The sequence below is a fragment of the Hippocampus bargibanti genome, linkage group LG09, assembly GCF_051943395.1.
Source record: "Hippocampus bargibanti isolate YZ-2025 linkage group LG09, ASM5194339v1, whole genome shotgun sequence".
Taxonomy (NCBI): domain Eukaryota; kingdom Metazoa; phylum Chordata; class Actinopteri; order Syngnathiformes; family Syngnathidae; genus Hippocampus; species Hippocampus bargibanti.
This window is the reverse complement of record NC_142742.1, coordinates 18,562,018-18,578,387: the sequence shown is the minus strand read 5'-3', so window position 1 is coordinate 18,578,387 and position 16,370 is coordinate 18,562,018. Positions and strand designations below refer to the sequence as shown.

Sequence of the window (16,370 nt, the reverse complement as noted above, 5' to 3'; positions counted from 1 at the left end):
ATAGATAGATAGATAGATAGATAGATAGATAGATAGATAGATAGATAGATAGATAGATAGATAGATAGATAGATAGATAGATAGATAGATAGATAGATAGATAGATAGATAGATAGATAGATAGATAGATCCCTAACCCGAACATTTGGTGTTCTTAAGGCAATGCACTGGGAGGTAAAGGTAATAGTTTTTATTTATTTTTGTAATAACCTTAAAGGACAACCGACGCCTCCGAACAAGTTGTGTCCATAATTTGTAAAATCACTTCAAATGTCTTCTACTGAGCGTATTTTACAGATTCCACCACATATAGCTAAATTTTACGTTTTAAGACTCGCGCTGAATATTCAGGAAGTCTTGTTTTCGAGTTGATGACGATCCCCACGTGACGTCACATTTGGAACGCCCCTGACCGAGAAAGCGACACTCAATGCATTTTGCGGTACTTTGTTTGGTCAGAAAACTTCGTATTGATCCGTGTTGATGGCGAAATTAGAAGGAAAACACATAAATAACACAATGGTGAATCGTTGTGTGTTGCACCAAGACAACTATTTGATATTCGCTGACACAAATTCCCAGCTGACAAATCAGCCCATTTCCAACAGAGCTTGGGCGCCATCTTGTGCATTTTCTAGGCGCTACATTGGAGTCCAGATGCCTCAAAATGAGACGGAAGGACTTCTTTAATCGATTGCAAACATTTATGCTTTCCTCTTCAGAACTATTTCAATCATATTCTTAACTGGATGAGTAACGAGAAAGCATCTTCACTGAATCTCTGAAAAAAGTTCAGTAATATAACAAGAAAGCATCTTCTCTGAATCTGAAGCCATTGTTTTGATTCCTGATCAAGGCAAAACGTCTTGGTCTGACGTCACTAACTCGGGGCGGTAATGTCTGAAAACCCCCAATTCGCAGCTCAATTTGTTGCAGTTTTAGCACACTAGCAGACAATCTGCAGTCGGATTTAACAATTGTTTGTTTATTTATGTATTTATTTATTTGTTTGTTTGTTTGTTTATTTATTTATTTTGGGGAGGGCATCTACTGTGACATTATCGTGTTCAGAGGCCATTACATCATCAATAACCACCGATGGCCCAGGTCCAAAACTCATTGTTTTGTATCAACATTAGTAATAAAAAAGTGAACTCTTTTCACATAGACCTAAAGAATGTTGTTGGTATTACTCTATGACGCTCCAAAAACTCTGTTGGTATCACAGTTTTATTACCTTGCATTGCTTATAGTCTTTATAGTCCGTAGCCTAATTATATTCGTAAATGTATGCCAAGTATTTAACTCATGATGACCTTGCTGTGTTAAATGAGCTGGGTTATTATTGCTAATCACTTAAGGAGCGTAACAGTGGCTAAAAATGAATATGCATATAATTCCTTCAATGTCGGGATGGCCGGTGTTGCATGAAAAAGTATGATAGCGCGGGACCACTGATTGAACATACAGTGAGTTACAGAAATGTTTGTCCACTTGAAGCAAAATGTGTTCCTGTAATGCCTTTTTTGACTTGCATAATCTTGTGTCTTCTCCCTGTTTTGCCGTCTCCAGGCTACTGCTTCCACCACACGACTTATCATGACATTCTTCTCGAACATCAAACAGATTTATTTAAAGGTGATAGCAGGGGTTGTAGCAGTAAGACTCGTGGTAATATTGAGCTGTCTACCAAATGTCCAATGACATGGCTTTGACAGAGAGTCAGACATACTTTATATGATTGAGGAGGGCACATGGCTTGTATTTGTCAGTCTTCCCCTTACTTAGTAAGCATATTATTATTATTATTATTATTATTATTATTATTATTATTATTATTATTATTATTATTACATCTGTGTAAGCTCTCAGTCATACAGGAGTGGTCCATTGATGACATAGTAGTGATGTGCCAGACTGTGAAACAATTTTCGAAACGGGTCTGAGGAGTGTGTTACGCTTTTTGGCCACGTCCGATGACTCGGAACGTGCAGTTGCCACTTCTGAAGCCTCATGACACGGGCTTCCGACATCATCGCCAACTCATAGATTTGCAGGTCATTTGAAATAAAATTGTGCACCGAGACGACAATGAGCTGACGGCTGACACTGACACACACAACTCGCATCTTCAATTGGATTTGTTCTGCATTGGACGCACCCTTCACAATGAAAAAGATGAGAATATCCCCTGTCTGGGATCATTTTGAGCAGATATCTCCTAAAAAGGTACAAATTACAATAACTAGTGCAAATATATAATGTAAACTACTGTGACAACATGGCGTATCCTTTGTTTTAATGTCTTCTACTTGCTGATATTTTAAAAGGTGAAGTGTAAACTTTTAGCTAAAGAACTTAGGTACCAACAGAACACCTTTCCCTCAACTAAAATGAATGAAATGTGTGTCTTGTTCATTGTTTGCGTCAATGTCTAAAGTAAAGCAAGTATTCTTTCAAGTCAGACATGCACATCCATTAACATCATAACTCTGCCATTTTACACAAGAGGACGAGGGCTAGCAAAGAAAAATCTAATGAAATTGGCACTATTCTCGGTTTTATTCAGAATTCTAATTTTATTCTCAGAATTCTGAGTTTAATCTCAAAATTCTGACTTTATAGTGAGGATTCTCACTTTCAAATGAGAATGCTGCCATCTTTATTTTATTTTCTTTGTTGGCCCAAATCCGCTTCCATACATTTCCAACGCATCTAATCCATGGTAGCATTTTAATCACCTTCTCTGGCATGACATTTATTTTCCACATGATGAGGCCTCGTGTTGCATTCGCCAAAAAGCATGGAAAGCCTCATTGCGTCATGATTCCTCATTTTATCATCATTACCATCCAGTGTGGGTCCTTGGGCAACACCCTTCACGTGAATGCCTACATCAGACAATGATGAGAGAAAATAAAAAGGATGACATCCCGGCTCAGTCGATGGCCGCCAAACAGGGTCTCCGGCAGCTTCTGGGGAACCAGAGAATCTTGATGAAAAACGGGCCACTGTAAGAAAGCGGAGCTGAGCAAGATATAACATGGCTCTGTTGGAAAGGTATTCCTCAAGCAATCCTCATCAGAGAGGTTACATGCAGAGAATGTGGGCTGAATGGGAACTTCAAAACCCACAGTCACGGTTGACCACGAAACGGCTAGTAGCTCAATGATCACACATCCACAAACATCAATTGCTATCACAACATGAGATTGATGAGGTGCAACATAGATTACATGGTGAAGGGCCCAAGGATGCTAGATCAGAGGAGGAGGCTATACCAGAGATAGGTAGGCAAGCTCCAAATAATGCAAATGGTGTGATTGAGAGGCCACCCCGATGAATAAAATGCTGAGCAATTGACCTGAATGCTTGCTGGGCAAATTAAAAACCGATTACAATGGCTAGTTGAAGTATGACTTGAAAGTTTCATGGAAACAATGAATGCAGCACTCAGGTTGATTAGGACTATAATGATCATGGATATCACTGAGATGGTATACACTTCAGCATTAGTGATCCTGGAGATCTTCGGTCATAAGAGCAACCATGGGAGCCATGATACGATACTATGGAAAAGATGGTTGGAAATGAAAATCAAGGTGACTCGGACCAATCTGAGTCAATTGACAGAGGCCCATATATATATATACCGTATTTTCACGACCAAACGGCGCACCGTGTAAAAAGGCGCAGTCTCATTTATGTGTGCCATTTCTGTATTTAACCCACACATTGGGCGCACCGGATGAAAGGACGCAAGTTTGATATACCGGTACATATCCTCTACTGCTATACGTACGTCCGCCTCACAACAACACACAGGCATACAAGTATGCGTATTTAAAAAAACAGATCGGGAGCAAAACTGAGTTTGGTAGTGCTTTATTTATTAATTACAAAGGAATAACATTTTGTAATCATCACTCAATATGCGTTGGCATGGTAAAAGGAGCACATTACCGGTACCGACTTTTCCGAAAGCTCAAACCACCGTGCTAGCAGACACGTTAGCCCAAGCATCCACAATCCATTGGCAAACTGTGGCGTAACATCCAGCCCTTTTTGTTTGCCTTAAGAATGACGCCTGCTGGAAATGTCTCTTTAGGCTAAGTCTTTCTTTTATAAAATTCACAATCGCCGGGAGTTTCTCTCTGTTAGCATGGCAGCCTTTTCGCCAGCTTTTCAGAATAATTCGCCGGCCGTCGCTACAGTAGTCCCGGTCCGCATGGAAAAATCGCAGTTTCATAAAACGCCAGCACCAAGACGGACCTCCTTGGAAATGTTCAAGTTCATGTTTTTCATTTCCTCCGCTAGCGTTACTGCTCTGAGCGGGACGGTGACAGTCGAAACGCCCCTTCCGCTCGCTCTTAGCTCGCCGATCGATTGCTTGAAGCTTTCCTCCAACTCCGGCCACCTTGCCTTATGTCCGCGTATTATGTCACGGCGGCTCCATTCCCATGTTCCTCGGCGTAGTTGATAGCCTTCAGTTTAAATAAACTGAGCTTCATAACCATGTCTCTTTGCTATTTTCAGGGTTGTTCTACATAAAGCACATACCTTTCGTTCATACACAAACCACGCCCGCACACCCCCCCTCGTTTTCTCTACACGTCCTCCTCATGGTGGTCTCTAACACGTCCGCACATTTTGATAAAAATCTGAGACGTTTATATGCGCCTTATGGTCGTGAAAATACGGTATTGTGATGTCACGAGAGGCTGTGTCCTGGAGGGCAAATACATCCCCCTAAGATGGCTCCACCCAGAGAGAGTCTTGGCCCCATCTGGTGGAAGGCAGCAATTAAAACCACACACCTGCAGCTGATCAGGGCGGGATTGGCAAGCAAGGCTCTTAAGGCAGAGAGCCTCTGAGTGTGGAGCTTGGGAAAAGACAAGCTCGATTGCTGTGCTCTGTGAAGAAGTTGATTGCTGCGTGGAACTAATGGCCAGTTGGGACCACACGACAGGACACTGGATTTGGACCTTGCTAAGGTGGCTAGGCTACATGAGGAGGACGTCAAGAGGCCTAGAGACTCTTGGAAAAGAACTCCGTCTTCAGTTTTACTTTATTTAGAGACTTTATTTTGATTTAAGTATTGGAAGAGACACTATTGAAACCTTTGTTGCTTGTGAATCCCCCCTGAAACCTTTGATTAAAAACCTTTGTTTGTATCCAAACCTGTCGTCCATTGCACGTCTTGTCCTGTCCCGCTGAGAGCCAGCCTCTCATGATATCACTATATATATATATATATATATATATATATATACTGCACACACTGTGAGACTGTACACAAGCCGTAAGGAAGGAGGCCGGGGACTAGTGAGTGTGAGAGCCACTGTCCAGGATGAAACATCCAAGCTCCATGAATACATTAAAAAGAGAAGGCTCCAACGGATGATGTACTCAGAGAATGTCTCAGACAATGGGGAACAGAGGATGAGGTGCTGGATGAGGGACAATCATGGGAGGAAAAACCCCTACACGGGATGTAGCACCGAACCATAGCAGAAGTGGCTGATCTCAAGAAGTCCTATCAGTGGCTAGAGTGGGCTGGCCTAAAGGACAGCACAGAGGCACTCATCCTGGCTGCCCAAGAGCAGGCCCTGAACACCAGAGCCATCGAGGCAAGGATATACCACACCAGACAAGACCCAAGGTGTAGGTTGTGCAAAGAGGCACCTGAGACAATCCAACACATAACTGCAGGGTGTAAGATGCTGGCAGGGAAAGACTACATGGAGCGCCATAACCAGGTGGCTGGCATAGTCTACCGAAACATCTGTGCGGAGTATGGACTGGAAACCCCAAGGTCAAAATGGGAAACACCTCCCAAGGTGGTGGAGAATACCCGAGCAAAGATCCTGTGGGACTTCCAGATACAGACTGACAAGATGGTAATGGCCAACCAACCAGATATCGTGCTCATAGATAAAGGGGAAAGGAAAGCCGTTGTCGTTGATGTAGCGGTCCCGAGTGATGGAAACATCAAAAAGAAGGAACATGAGAAAATCGAGAAATACCAAGGGCTCAGAGAGGAGCTGGAGAGAGCCTGGAAGGTAAAGGTGACAGTCGTGCCTTTGGTGGTCGGAGCACTCAGGGCAGTGACCCCCAAACTAGACGAGTGGTTGCAACAAATCCCGGAAACAACATAAGATATCTCGGTCCAGAAAAGCGCAGTGTTGGGAACAGCACGGATACTGCGCAGAACCCTCAAGCTTCCTGGCCTCTGGTAGAGGACCCGAGCTAAGATGGGGGACAGACACCACCCATGGTTTTGAAAGGCACTTAAAATGTAATGTATTATTATTATTATTATGGTGGGTGAGACGAGGATTTTTTTTTTATACATACTGGCTGCATATTCTTTGCGATCCGTTTCTTTTTTCCACCAACATAATGAGGCCCCATGCTGGACGTCGGGCAGAGGACAAAAAGACGGTTAATTATCAACTCCCTCATGCGAGGCCAATGGCGACTCAACAAGACTGTTGATCTAAAAGGAGCACCTGATGCCATGGAATGTGCAATAAAGATCCCCTGGTACGGTTGAATTGTTTCGCGAGGCTCCTGCAGATATTGATGCCTCCAGAAAGTACATCCCCAGGGTGAGCAGAAGACTGTCTGAGAAAAAGATACAGCTGGAAATACTGCACATAATACATTACGCAATGCCCAAACTGTTCTTCATAGTTATTTTAAGAGCCACTGTTATTAGATATTTATGCATCAATTACTTTTGTCCCTGAGCCCTCCCCGGCCATCTTTAATTTTGCAGACATATTTTGCATGCTGACTCTTATCCATTTATGATAAACTGCTTTTTGTGATAGTGTGACTTGAAGATAGTCAGAAGTCATTTTGAATTCCAAGTACAACCACAAGAGACTTGACTTGCTTGGTGCCAATCTTCAGAAAAACATCATAATCTCATCGTATTTGAGTACCGTAATTTCCGCACAATAATATCGACCTAAAAGCAGTTAATTACTGTCTATCAAGAGCCATCATTTTGCCTAATTTATGGATGGATATTCTGATTTCTTTGCAATGTATTTCAAATGTTCTGTAAATTTTGGAAATCCGACAACACTAATATTTCTTCAAATATTGTTCAAGTGTGTGTAAATATTGTTATTTACTGAACATGACAATTTCACATTTTGGTGGACATATTAGCAAGAATCATACATGTTGAACCATACAGTTTGCTTTTGCGGGCCACATCAAAAATCACGTAGCGGGACAGATCTGACCCCTGAGCCTTGTGTTTGACACCGGTGACCGAATAAAAATAAAGCTATACTGTGTTTTATTGTATTGTTTTCCCTCTAGCGTAGCTCAATCTAGTGCAACCACCATTATTGTGGCTTCTATTCTATGGGCCTTATAATGTGGTACGCCTTCTACACGAAAAATGTTTTAAAATGGGCCATTAATTGAAAGTGTTCCTTATATTCCGAACCACCTCATTGTGGCGAAAATGTGGTACAGTACTTGCTCAACCCCCAAATCTACTTGACAATAATATGGTCTCCGTTTCTCCACGAGCCTCGGTGTGACACCCACCCTTTTGATTTAAACAGATGAGATTCCCCTTGCAGCCAGACAAAACAAAATGACAGACAGAGAAAAATTGAAAACAGAAAGTATGTAATAACAATAATCCATTTTATTTATAAGCGCCTTTCAACGCTCTCAAGGACACTTTCCAATCACAAAACAGGGGCATAAATATAACCACAGATAAAATTATAAATAAGAGCAAGAAATAATACTATACAGAGAATGTGATTTTAAATAAGTGGGTTTTGAGATGGGATTTTAAGGTGAGTAGACAATATTACGGATAAGTGCTGAGATGGGAAGGGGGCACATAAAGGTTGAGGGAGGACAAGGATCTGAGTGAATGAGAGGGGACAGAAATTTGAGAAGGTCAGGTAGGTATGTGGGGCAAGGTTATGGATAGCTGTAAATGTATAAAAAATTATTTTGTAGTCAATTCTAAGTTTGACCGGGAGTCAGTGGAGTTGTTGGAGGATGGGGGTGAAGCGATGAAAGGAGGGGCTTCTTGTGATGATCCGAGCTGTCAATTCTGGACTAGTTGTAGTTTGTGGAGAACTTTGGGAGGGACACCAAGGAGAAGTGAATTGCAATACTCAATACGGGAGGTGACGAGACTGTGGAGAAGGATAGCAGTGGTGTAAGGGGTGAGAGATTGGCCAGAAACTATTGACCTTGCATCGGATTGGGTTATGTTATTTATATGGGAGTCAAAAGATATCGAGGATGACACCCAGGCCCTTAACCTGAAAGGAGGGGGATTCGGTTGAATTGACAATAGTGAAGGAGAAACTTATTGTTTATTGTTGTCCCACACCCTTGTGAGGATAAAGAGGTACAGAAGATGAATCAATGAATGTCTATTGTTTTATATATGATATATACTCCATGTACCCCACTTTGGATCGAGCGATTGTTCTTTTGAAGTGCACTATAAATAGAGTTGAGTTGTGACAATCGTGTAATATTCACTTTGCTATTTTTTTGCTCTCTTCTTAAATTGACATTCATTTATCTGCTCTCGAGTGATTTACATGTTCATGAATACATCATATTTCATCATGAGATCAGAGGCAGGTAGCGCACAGTTATGAGGGCTGTATAACTCAGTAAGGGGCTGTGGAAGTTTTAAAACCATCATCTTGGGTGTAAACTACTTCCAGGACTCCAGTAAGATGCTTAAGAGACCCCCTCTTTAGTGATGCAGCTGGAGCGGCTGATTCCAGATCGTTTTGGAATCTTCCAATGGCAGCTAGAGTTTTCCCTCCTTAGATTTTCCTTTATAGGATTTTTTGTTTGTATTAAAGTGTTTCTTGGCCGGATTTGAAAAAGAAAAAAACAATCCCAGACGCCTCCTCAGAAAGCACTTTGTCGGCTTTAACAGGATACATGTTTCCTCCCCCAATACATTTTTATTCAACAGTTGTTTCATTCTGCTGTCCATCGGGACGTGATCGGATGTCGTAGGTGCAATGGGTCAGTATGTTTATGACCATATTTGTGTAATGCAATTATCCTCTGGTCAATACTTTTCACTATTCATAATCAGTTCAGCATCTTAAAGTTTCATTAAAATCAGATGTCCTCATCCATGAGTTTACTCAAGCTGAAACAAAACAAAAAATAATTTGATGACGTTGGGGAAATCCCTTGCATGACCGTGCCAGTGCTGCCTTGATGAATGTAGTCCAGTAATATGTTCTCCCATTATCTACATTTCCATTCTGAAACACATGTTTCTCTCTCTCTCTCTCTTGCTCAACCCCCAAATCTACTTGACAATAATATGGTCTCCGTTTCTCCACGAGCCTCGGTGTGACACCCACCCTTTTGATTTAAACAGATGAGATTCCCCTTGCAGCCAGACAAAACAAAATGACAGACAGAGAAAAATTGAAAACAGAAAGTATGTAATAACAATAATCCATTTTATTTATAAGCGCCTTTCAACGCTCTCAAGGACACTTTACAATCACAAAACAGGGGCATAAATATAACCACAGATAAAATTATAAATAAGAGCAAGAAATAATACTATACAGAGAATGTGATTTTAAATAAGTGGGTTTTGAGATGGGATTTTAAGGTGAGTAGACAATATTACGGATAAGTGCTGAGATGGGAAGGGGGCACATAAAGGTTGAGGGAGGACAAGGATCTGAGTGAATGAGAGGGGACAGAAATTTGAGAAGGTCAGATAGGTATGTGGGGCAAGGTTATGGATAGCTGTAAATGTATAAAAAATTATTTTGTAGTCAATTCTAAGTTTGACCGGGAGTCAGTGGAGTTGTTGGAGGATGGGGGTGAAGCGATGAAAGGAGGGGCTTCTTGTGATGATCCGAGCTGTCAATTCTGGACTAGTTGTAGTTTGTGGAGAACTTTGGGAGGGACACCAAGGAGAAGTGAATTGCAATACTCAATACGGGAGGTGACGAGACTGTGGAGAAGGATAGCAGTGGTGTAAGGGGTGAGAGATTGGCCAGAAACTATTGACCTTGCATCGGATTGGGTTATGTTATTTATATGGGAGTCAAAAGATATCGAGGATGACACCCAGGCCCTTAACCTGAAAGGAGGGGGATTCGGTTGAATTGACAATAGTGAAGGAGAAACTTATTGTTTATTGTTGTCCCGCACCCTTGTGAGGATAAAGAGGTACAGAAGATGAATCAATGAATGTCTATTGTTTTATATATGATATATACTCCATGTACCCCACTTTGGATCGAGCGATTGTTCTTTTGAAGTGCACTATAAATAGAGTTGAGTTGTGACAATCGTGTAATGTTCACTTTGCTATTTTTTTGCTCTCTTCTTAAATTGACATTCATTTATCTGCTCTCGAGTGATTTACATGTTCATGAATACATCATATTTCATCATGAGATCAGAGGCAGGTAGCGCACAGTTATGAGGGCTGTATAACTCAGTAAGGGGCTGTGGAAGTTTTAAAACCATCATCTTGGGTGTAAACTACTTCCAGGACTCCAGTAAGATGCTTAAGAGACCCCCTCTTTAGTGATGCAGCTGGAGCGGCTGATTCCAGATCGTTTTGGAATCTTCCAATGGCAGCTAGAGTTTTCCCTCCTTAGATTTTCCTTTATAGGATTTTTTGTTTGTATTAAAGTGTTTCTTGGCCGGATTTGAAAAAGAAAAAAACAATCCCAGACGCCTCCTCAGAAAGCACTTTGTCGGCTTTAACAGGATACATGTTTCCTCCCCCAATACATTTTTATTCAACAGTTGTTTCATTCTGCTGTCCATCGGGACGTGATCGGATGTCGTAGGTGCAATGGGTCAGTATGTTTATGACCATATTTGTGTAATGCAATTATCCTCTGGTCAATACTTTTCACTATTCATAATCAGTTCAGCATCTTAAAGTTTCATTAAAATCAGATGTCCTCATCCATGAGTTTACTCAAGCTGAAACAAAACAAAAAATAATTTGATGACGTTGGGGAAATCCCTTGCATGACCGTGCCAGTGCTGCCTTGATGAATGTAGTCCAGTAATATGTTCTCCCATTATCTACATTTCCATTCTGAAACACATGTTTTTCTCTCTCTCTCTCTCTCTCTCTCTCTCTCTCTCTCTCTCTCTCTCTCTCTCTCTCTCTCTCTCTCTCTCTCTCTCTCTCTCTCTCTCTCTCTATCTCTCTCTCTCTCGCTCTCTCTCTCTCTCGCTCTCTCTCTCTCTCTGTCACACCTTATTTTTACGATGATTGATGAAGCTGGCCTTGCTGGTGTCATTTTCTAGCTCTGTAACTCATTTGTATCACTCTCGTTCTATCTTTCTCTCTCGCTCTCTCTCTTCTTTGTGTCTCGGTTGAGCTCGCAGTATGATGGATGTGAGCTGAGCAGCTCTTTTGCTAATCAATCTGACTGTCAATAAAACTGAAAATGCTTTGAACTGCTAGATGAGGCCTGGCTGCGTAATGGTGTGTTCATGTGTGTAATGGGCGGAAAAAAGACTGATTATTTTGGTGTGTAATAGATTGAAAGGAACATTGCTGTATTTCTGAAGCTGAGTGAGTCATATTCCTGATAAACTTTGTCCCATGCGTGGCATATTTATGATGCATAGTTCATTTAATACCACAATTAAAGGACAACAGACACCATTTTTTTGTTTCCAAACTGACACCAGAAAAACGTTTTATAGCATCTAAAATACACAAAACAAGCAGGCTGATATTTTAGTCAAACGCAAAACAACAATAAAAATGACTTAAAGTTGCCCAAAACTGCCACTAATGAGCTCAAAACTGGAGAGATTCAGAAAGTCCCACCCCGAGTGCGTGACGTCTTGTCAGGATACTCCTTCACAAACTGCCTTGCTCCAGAATCAAAACAATGGCTTCAGAGAGTTCAGATTAAGAAAAAGATCATTTCTTGTTACTCATCCAGTTATGAATATGATTCAAATAGTTCTGAAGAGGAACGCATAGGTATTTTTAAGTTCATCCGGTCTACTTGTTTTCTACTTTACAACAGATTCTTTTCTTACAGACAGTAGCTTTTTAGGTCTTCAATTACCTTGCATGTTTCGTCAGTTCCGAAGGTAATTGAACACCTAACAAAGCTACTGTCTGTAATAAAAGGATCTGTTGTAAACTGGAAAGCATAAGTGTTTGCGATCGATTAAAGAAGTCTTTGCATATCAATTCGAGGCGTGTAAGCAAAGCGAGGAAACTGGTGAAGGACACATCATATGAAGCATATATGAAGCTCCGTGAATAAGCAATATAGCATAGCAACTTCGGTGATATGTGACGTATAAGGACATGAATAACAAATAAATAAGCTACAAGATGTCAACATCAATGCTGATTGTTTAATGGTTGTATGTGCAAAACACTGTTTAAACTTTCAAGATGAAGAGTTACGAACTTATGTATGAATGATAGCGGTTATCCATCACTAACTCCGGTTAGCTCCTCATTCCAGCAGCTGAATGTTTGTCCGATAGGTTTGATGTTGATGTTGAAAAATGTCAAATTTATGAAAATTAAACCTTATAATAAGCACTATTTTCATAATACACACCCACCACGGCTGGCGGAGTGATCTTCGGCGGAAGCACACGACCGAACAGCACCAGAGGTTAAGTTACCAACAGTCCTTATCGAAGGTGACTCGCCTTCCATGAGCCATCTACGACCATCAAAAAGGTAAATAAAACTTCATTTTACAGCACAGTTTATTTCTTTATTATCTTTATTATTATTACTATATTATATTACAGTCCTCATGTAATGCGCCTCTCCTTCCAAACAGCAATTCCCTTTGACCTTCGGCCTCCAACGCCATTCCATCAAGCCATAAATGACCATCACAAATGTAAATAAAGTGACTTTATGATACAATGCAGTGTATTTCTTTCATTACAATACAATAGCACATTTATTATACATAGGATAAGGTAGGTTGTGTGTAGTTTTAAGGCTTATTTAGTTGAAAAGTATCTTTTATGGAAACCCGGGAACTGATTATTCCCATTTTAATGGCTTCCCATGGGAATTTATTTTTTGAGATACACACTTTTCGCCTTACACACTCTGTCTGGGAACCAATTAAGTTTATAAGTTGAGGTCTCACTATATGTATGTATGTATGTATGTATGTATGTATGTATGTATGTATGTATGTATGTATGTATGTATGTGTGTATGTAGGTATGTATGTATGTATGTATGTATGTATGTATGTATGTATGTATGTATGTATGTATGTGTGTATGTAGGTATGTATGTATGTATGGATGGATGGATGGATGGATGGATGGATGGATGGATGGATGGATGGATGGATGGATGGATGGATGGATGGATGGATGATGGATGGATAGATGGATGGACGTACGTGTGTGTGTGTGTGTGTGTGTGCATGTGTGTGTGTGTGCATGTGTGTGTGTGTATATGTGTGTATATATGTGTATTGTGTATTTATTTTTTATGTATTTATTCATTTATTACAGGTATCACTGTATATACATACATATATAATTCATTTATCTTCCGAACCACTTATTCCTCACTAGGGTTATGGGGGTGCTGAAACATCTCCCAGCTGTCTTCGGGCTGGAGGCGTCACCCTGGGGACACCCTGAATTGGTTGACAACCAATTGCAGGGCACACAGAAATGAACAACCATTTGCTCTGACACTCATACCAAGGGTCAATTTGGAGTGTTCAATCAGCCTGCAATGCATGTTTTTGGAATGTGGGAGGAAACCAGAATGCCCAGAGAATTACTGAATAAATGAATGATTTTCAGAAGTGAAATAAAATAAATGTGCAAACAGTTGAATTTGTTTATAACACCTCTACTTTACTAGTAAACTACTACTAACTCCTAAAATGTCTTTAGTTTAGTAATAGTTTTGAAAGTAGAGGTACCACCTTCCATCATTGGGCTATGATTACAGTGATTTTTATTTTCCAAATACATGTTCATCTACACCCATTATAATACAATAAAACACAAAATAACGTGAAAACTGGCAAAGTGTGAAGAGTGCTGGTCTCCATGAGATTCCAAATATAAACTCTTAGTTTGATGACAATCAGAATATCTGTCCTTTAAAAAAGGCCCCCTGCAGTGTCATCTAAAAACCTCCCACTTTGAAGATGTCCCTTTTTTCAGGCACTGGTTTAATTCTTCTTATTTCAAATTTTCCAAATGTCATCCTTCATACAAAAACAATCAGGGAGGTTTCACAGCAGCTTGAGAAGTTGTGAGTGCACCACTGTTACAAGTGAAGTAATAACAGTAAAAGCAGCAATGACATGGATTTTAAAATGACGAAGGATCCTTGTAATGTCACTATGCTATTGAACTATCAATTTCTAGTTAAGTGGTGTGCTTCCTCTCTACCATTGGGAAGTAATTGTCAGGCTGTGACCTAGATTGAATCTTTCTGAGTCACCCACCGCTGCGTCCCCTGTAGTGGCGCTTCACTTTTAAGAGCACAAAGTGGGGTTCTCGCCTCACTCTGGAGTGTAGAGAAACAGTCAAACGTGTTTTTTTTGCTCCTCTCCCATAAATAGAATCAAAACTTATCAGCTTGCGTGCCAACAACTCCCCCTGTGCTACTTCCCTCCTCTGAAGGGTTCAACTACCTGTGATCACTTCCAGTGCCAACATAATCTAAGTGGCTTGGAACAAGCACAGGTCCCCATTTAGTCCTTGTTACTTTTACAGGCTGTTTGACTCTTTGACTGAATGCATTCTATATCACTCCTGTGACTCATTCTTGAAAGGTTTTGAGCATAATGCCAATATGGAAAGTCAGCAAATTTAGAATTCAAATATAAAGTTTGATTCAAAATATCACTTTTTTTTCACATTAACACGGTATGTCACTGACCGACAATGGTTTATGATGGTTTACGAGCGTAAAGAGTTTGGGTTTTCAAAGGTTGCAAAAAAAATCGCAAGCATTTTTTTACTTCAATATTGTTGTGTCCAGTGTGACATATGTTACATATATTGTCCATCTTGCATCAACTGTGACTGTTAAATTAGATGCTTTGTTCAGTTTAGACTTGATTTTGCAAGGTTTCTGATTTGTTGATTATTGCCTTTATGGATTTTTTGGGATTCATTTCCAGTATTTGGGAATTTAGAGGCAGTTTGTCTTTCAGTTCCTCTTGTCTTTACGCAACCCTCAAGGGCCGCTTACCAACGGCGGCGGACGTATCGACATGAATACTTTCAGCCACTTAATTTGCCCTTGAATCCGACTTTTTAATCAACACCTACACAGGATACACTGACTGCAATTGCAAATACAATGAAGTCCTTCCGCTCCTTCAACAACAACAAGCCATGGTTCACTCCCAAACTCAGGCAGTTTAGGAAAGAGAAAGAGACTGCATTTATAAACAGTGATCTAGCACTTTCCAAACACGCACTAAACCGACTGACAAAGGAACATCGCAAAGAAAAGTTATGCGGAGAGGCTTAACAAACAGCTCTCTGCTAACGACTGCATCGGTGTGGAATGGGCTGAAAGCAATAACAAATTATTGTTTACCATCCCCCCAAGCAGTGAACAACAAGGGTCTGGCTGATGAGCTAAACATTCTTTTGTAGAATAATAGTTAATACATTTAATTTACAAGCGCCTGTCTGAGCACCCAAGGACACTTTACAATAAAAACAATACATAAAACAATAAAATGATGAATAAAACAACAAATAATAAAACAGCAGATAAAACTAGACATTGAAAGCAAGTTTAGACAGGTGGGTTTTGAGGTCAGATTTGGAAGTAGGAAGGGAGTCAATGTTACAGATGTTGGGTGGAAGTGAGTTCCAGAGTTTTGGAGCCGAGCGATTTGTCGATTTGAAAAAGACACCCCCATTTTGCACGTCTCCCCACCATTACCAGAAACTACAGTATCTCTGCCCTCTGCCCTGCAGATTCACGAACTGGACATGAGACAACTCTTCAAGCAGCAGAAGACAACGAACGCTGCAGGACCTGACAGAATTTCCCCCTCCGACCTGAAAGTCTGCGCTGACCAGCTGGCTCCAGTGCTCCACAGCGCTTCACACTGCTCCCTGGAGCAGTTTTAAGTCCCAGACTGCTTGAAACAGTGTACCGTCATCCCAGTTCCAAAGAAACCGACAACATTGGGATTGAACGACAATAGACCTGTTGCTCTGACCTCTGTGGTTATTACATCCTTTGAACGCTTCATGCTCAGAAACATCACCGGACCTTCGCAAGGATCCTGTTTGTGGACTTTTGTGTTTGTGGAAGCTCTGCGTTCAACACGATAATCCCGGAACTC

The 16,370-nt window shown here is 40.8% G+C and overlaps 1 pseudogene; it reads left to right on the top strand.

The window, feature by feature from the left end:
• Nucleotides 1-2,903: 2,903 nt before the first annotated feature.
• LOC148893892 (uncharacterized) lies at nucleotides 2,904-16,152 on the top strand (annotated as a pseudogene).
• The last annotated feature ends 218 nt before the right edge of the window (nucleotides 16,153-16,370 follow it).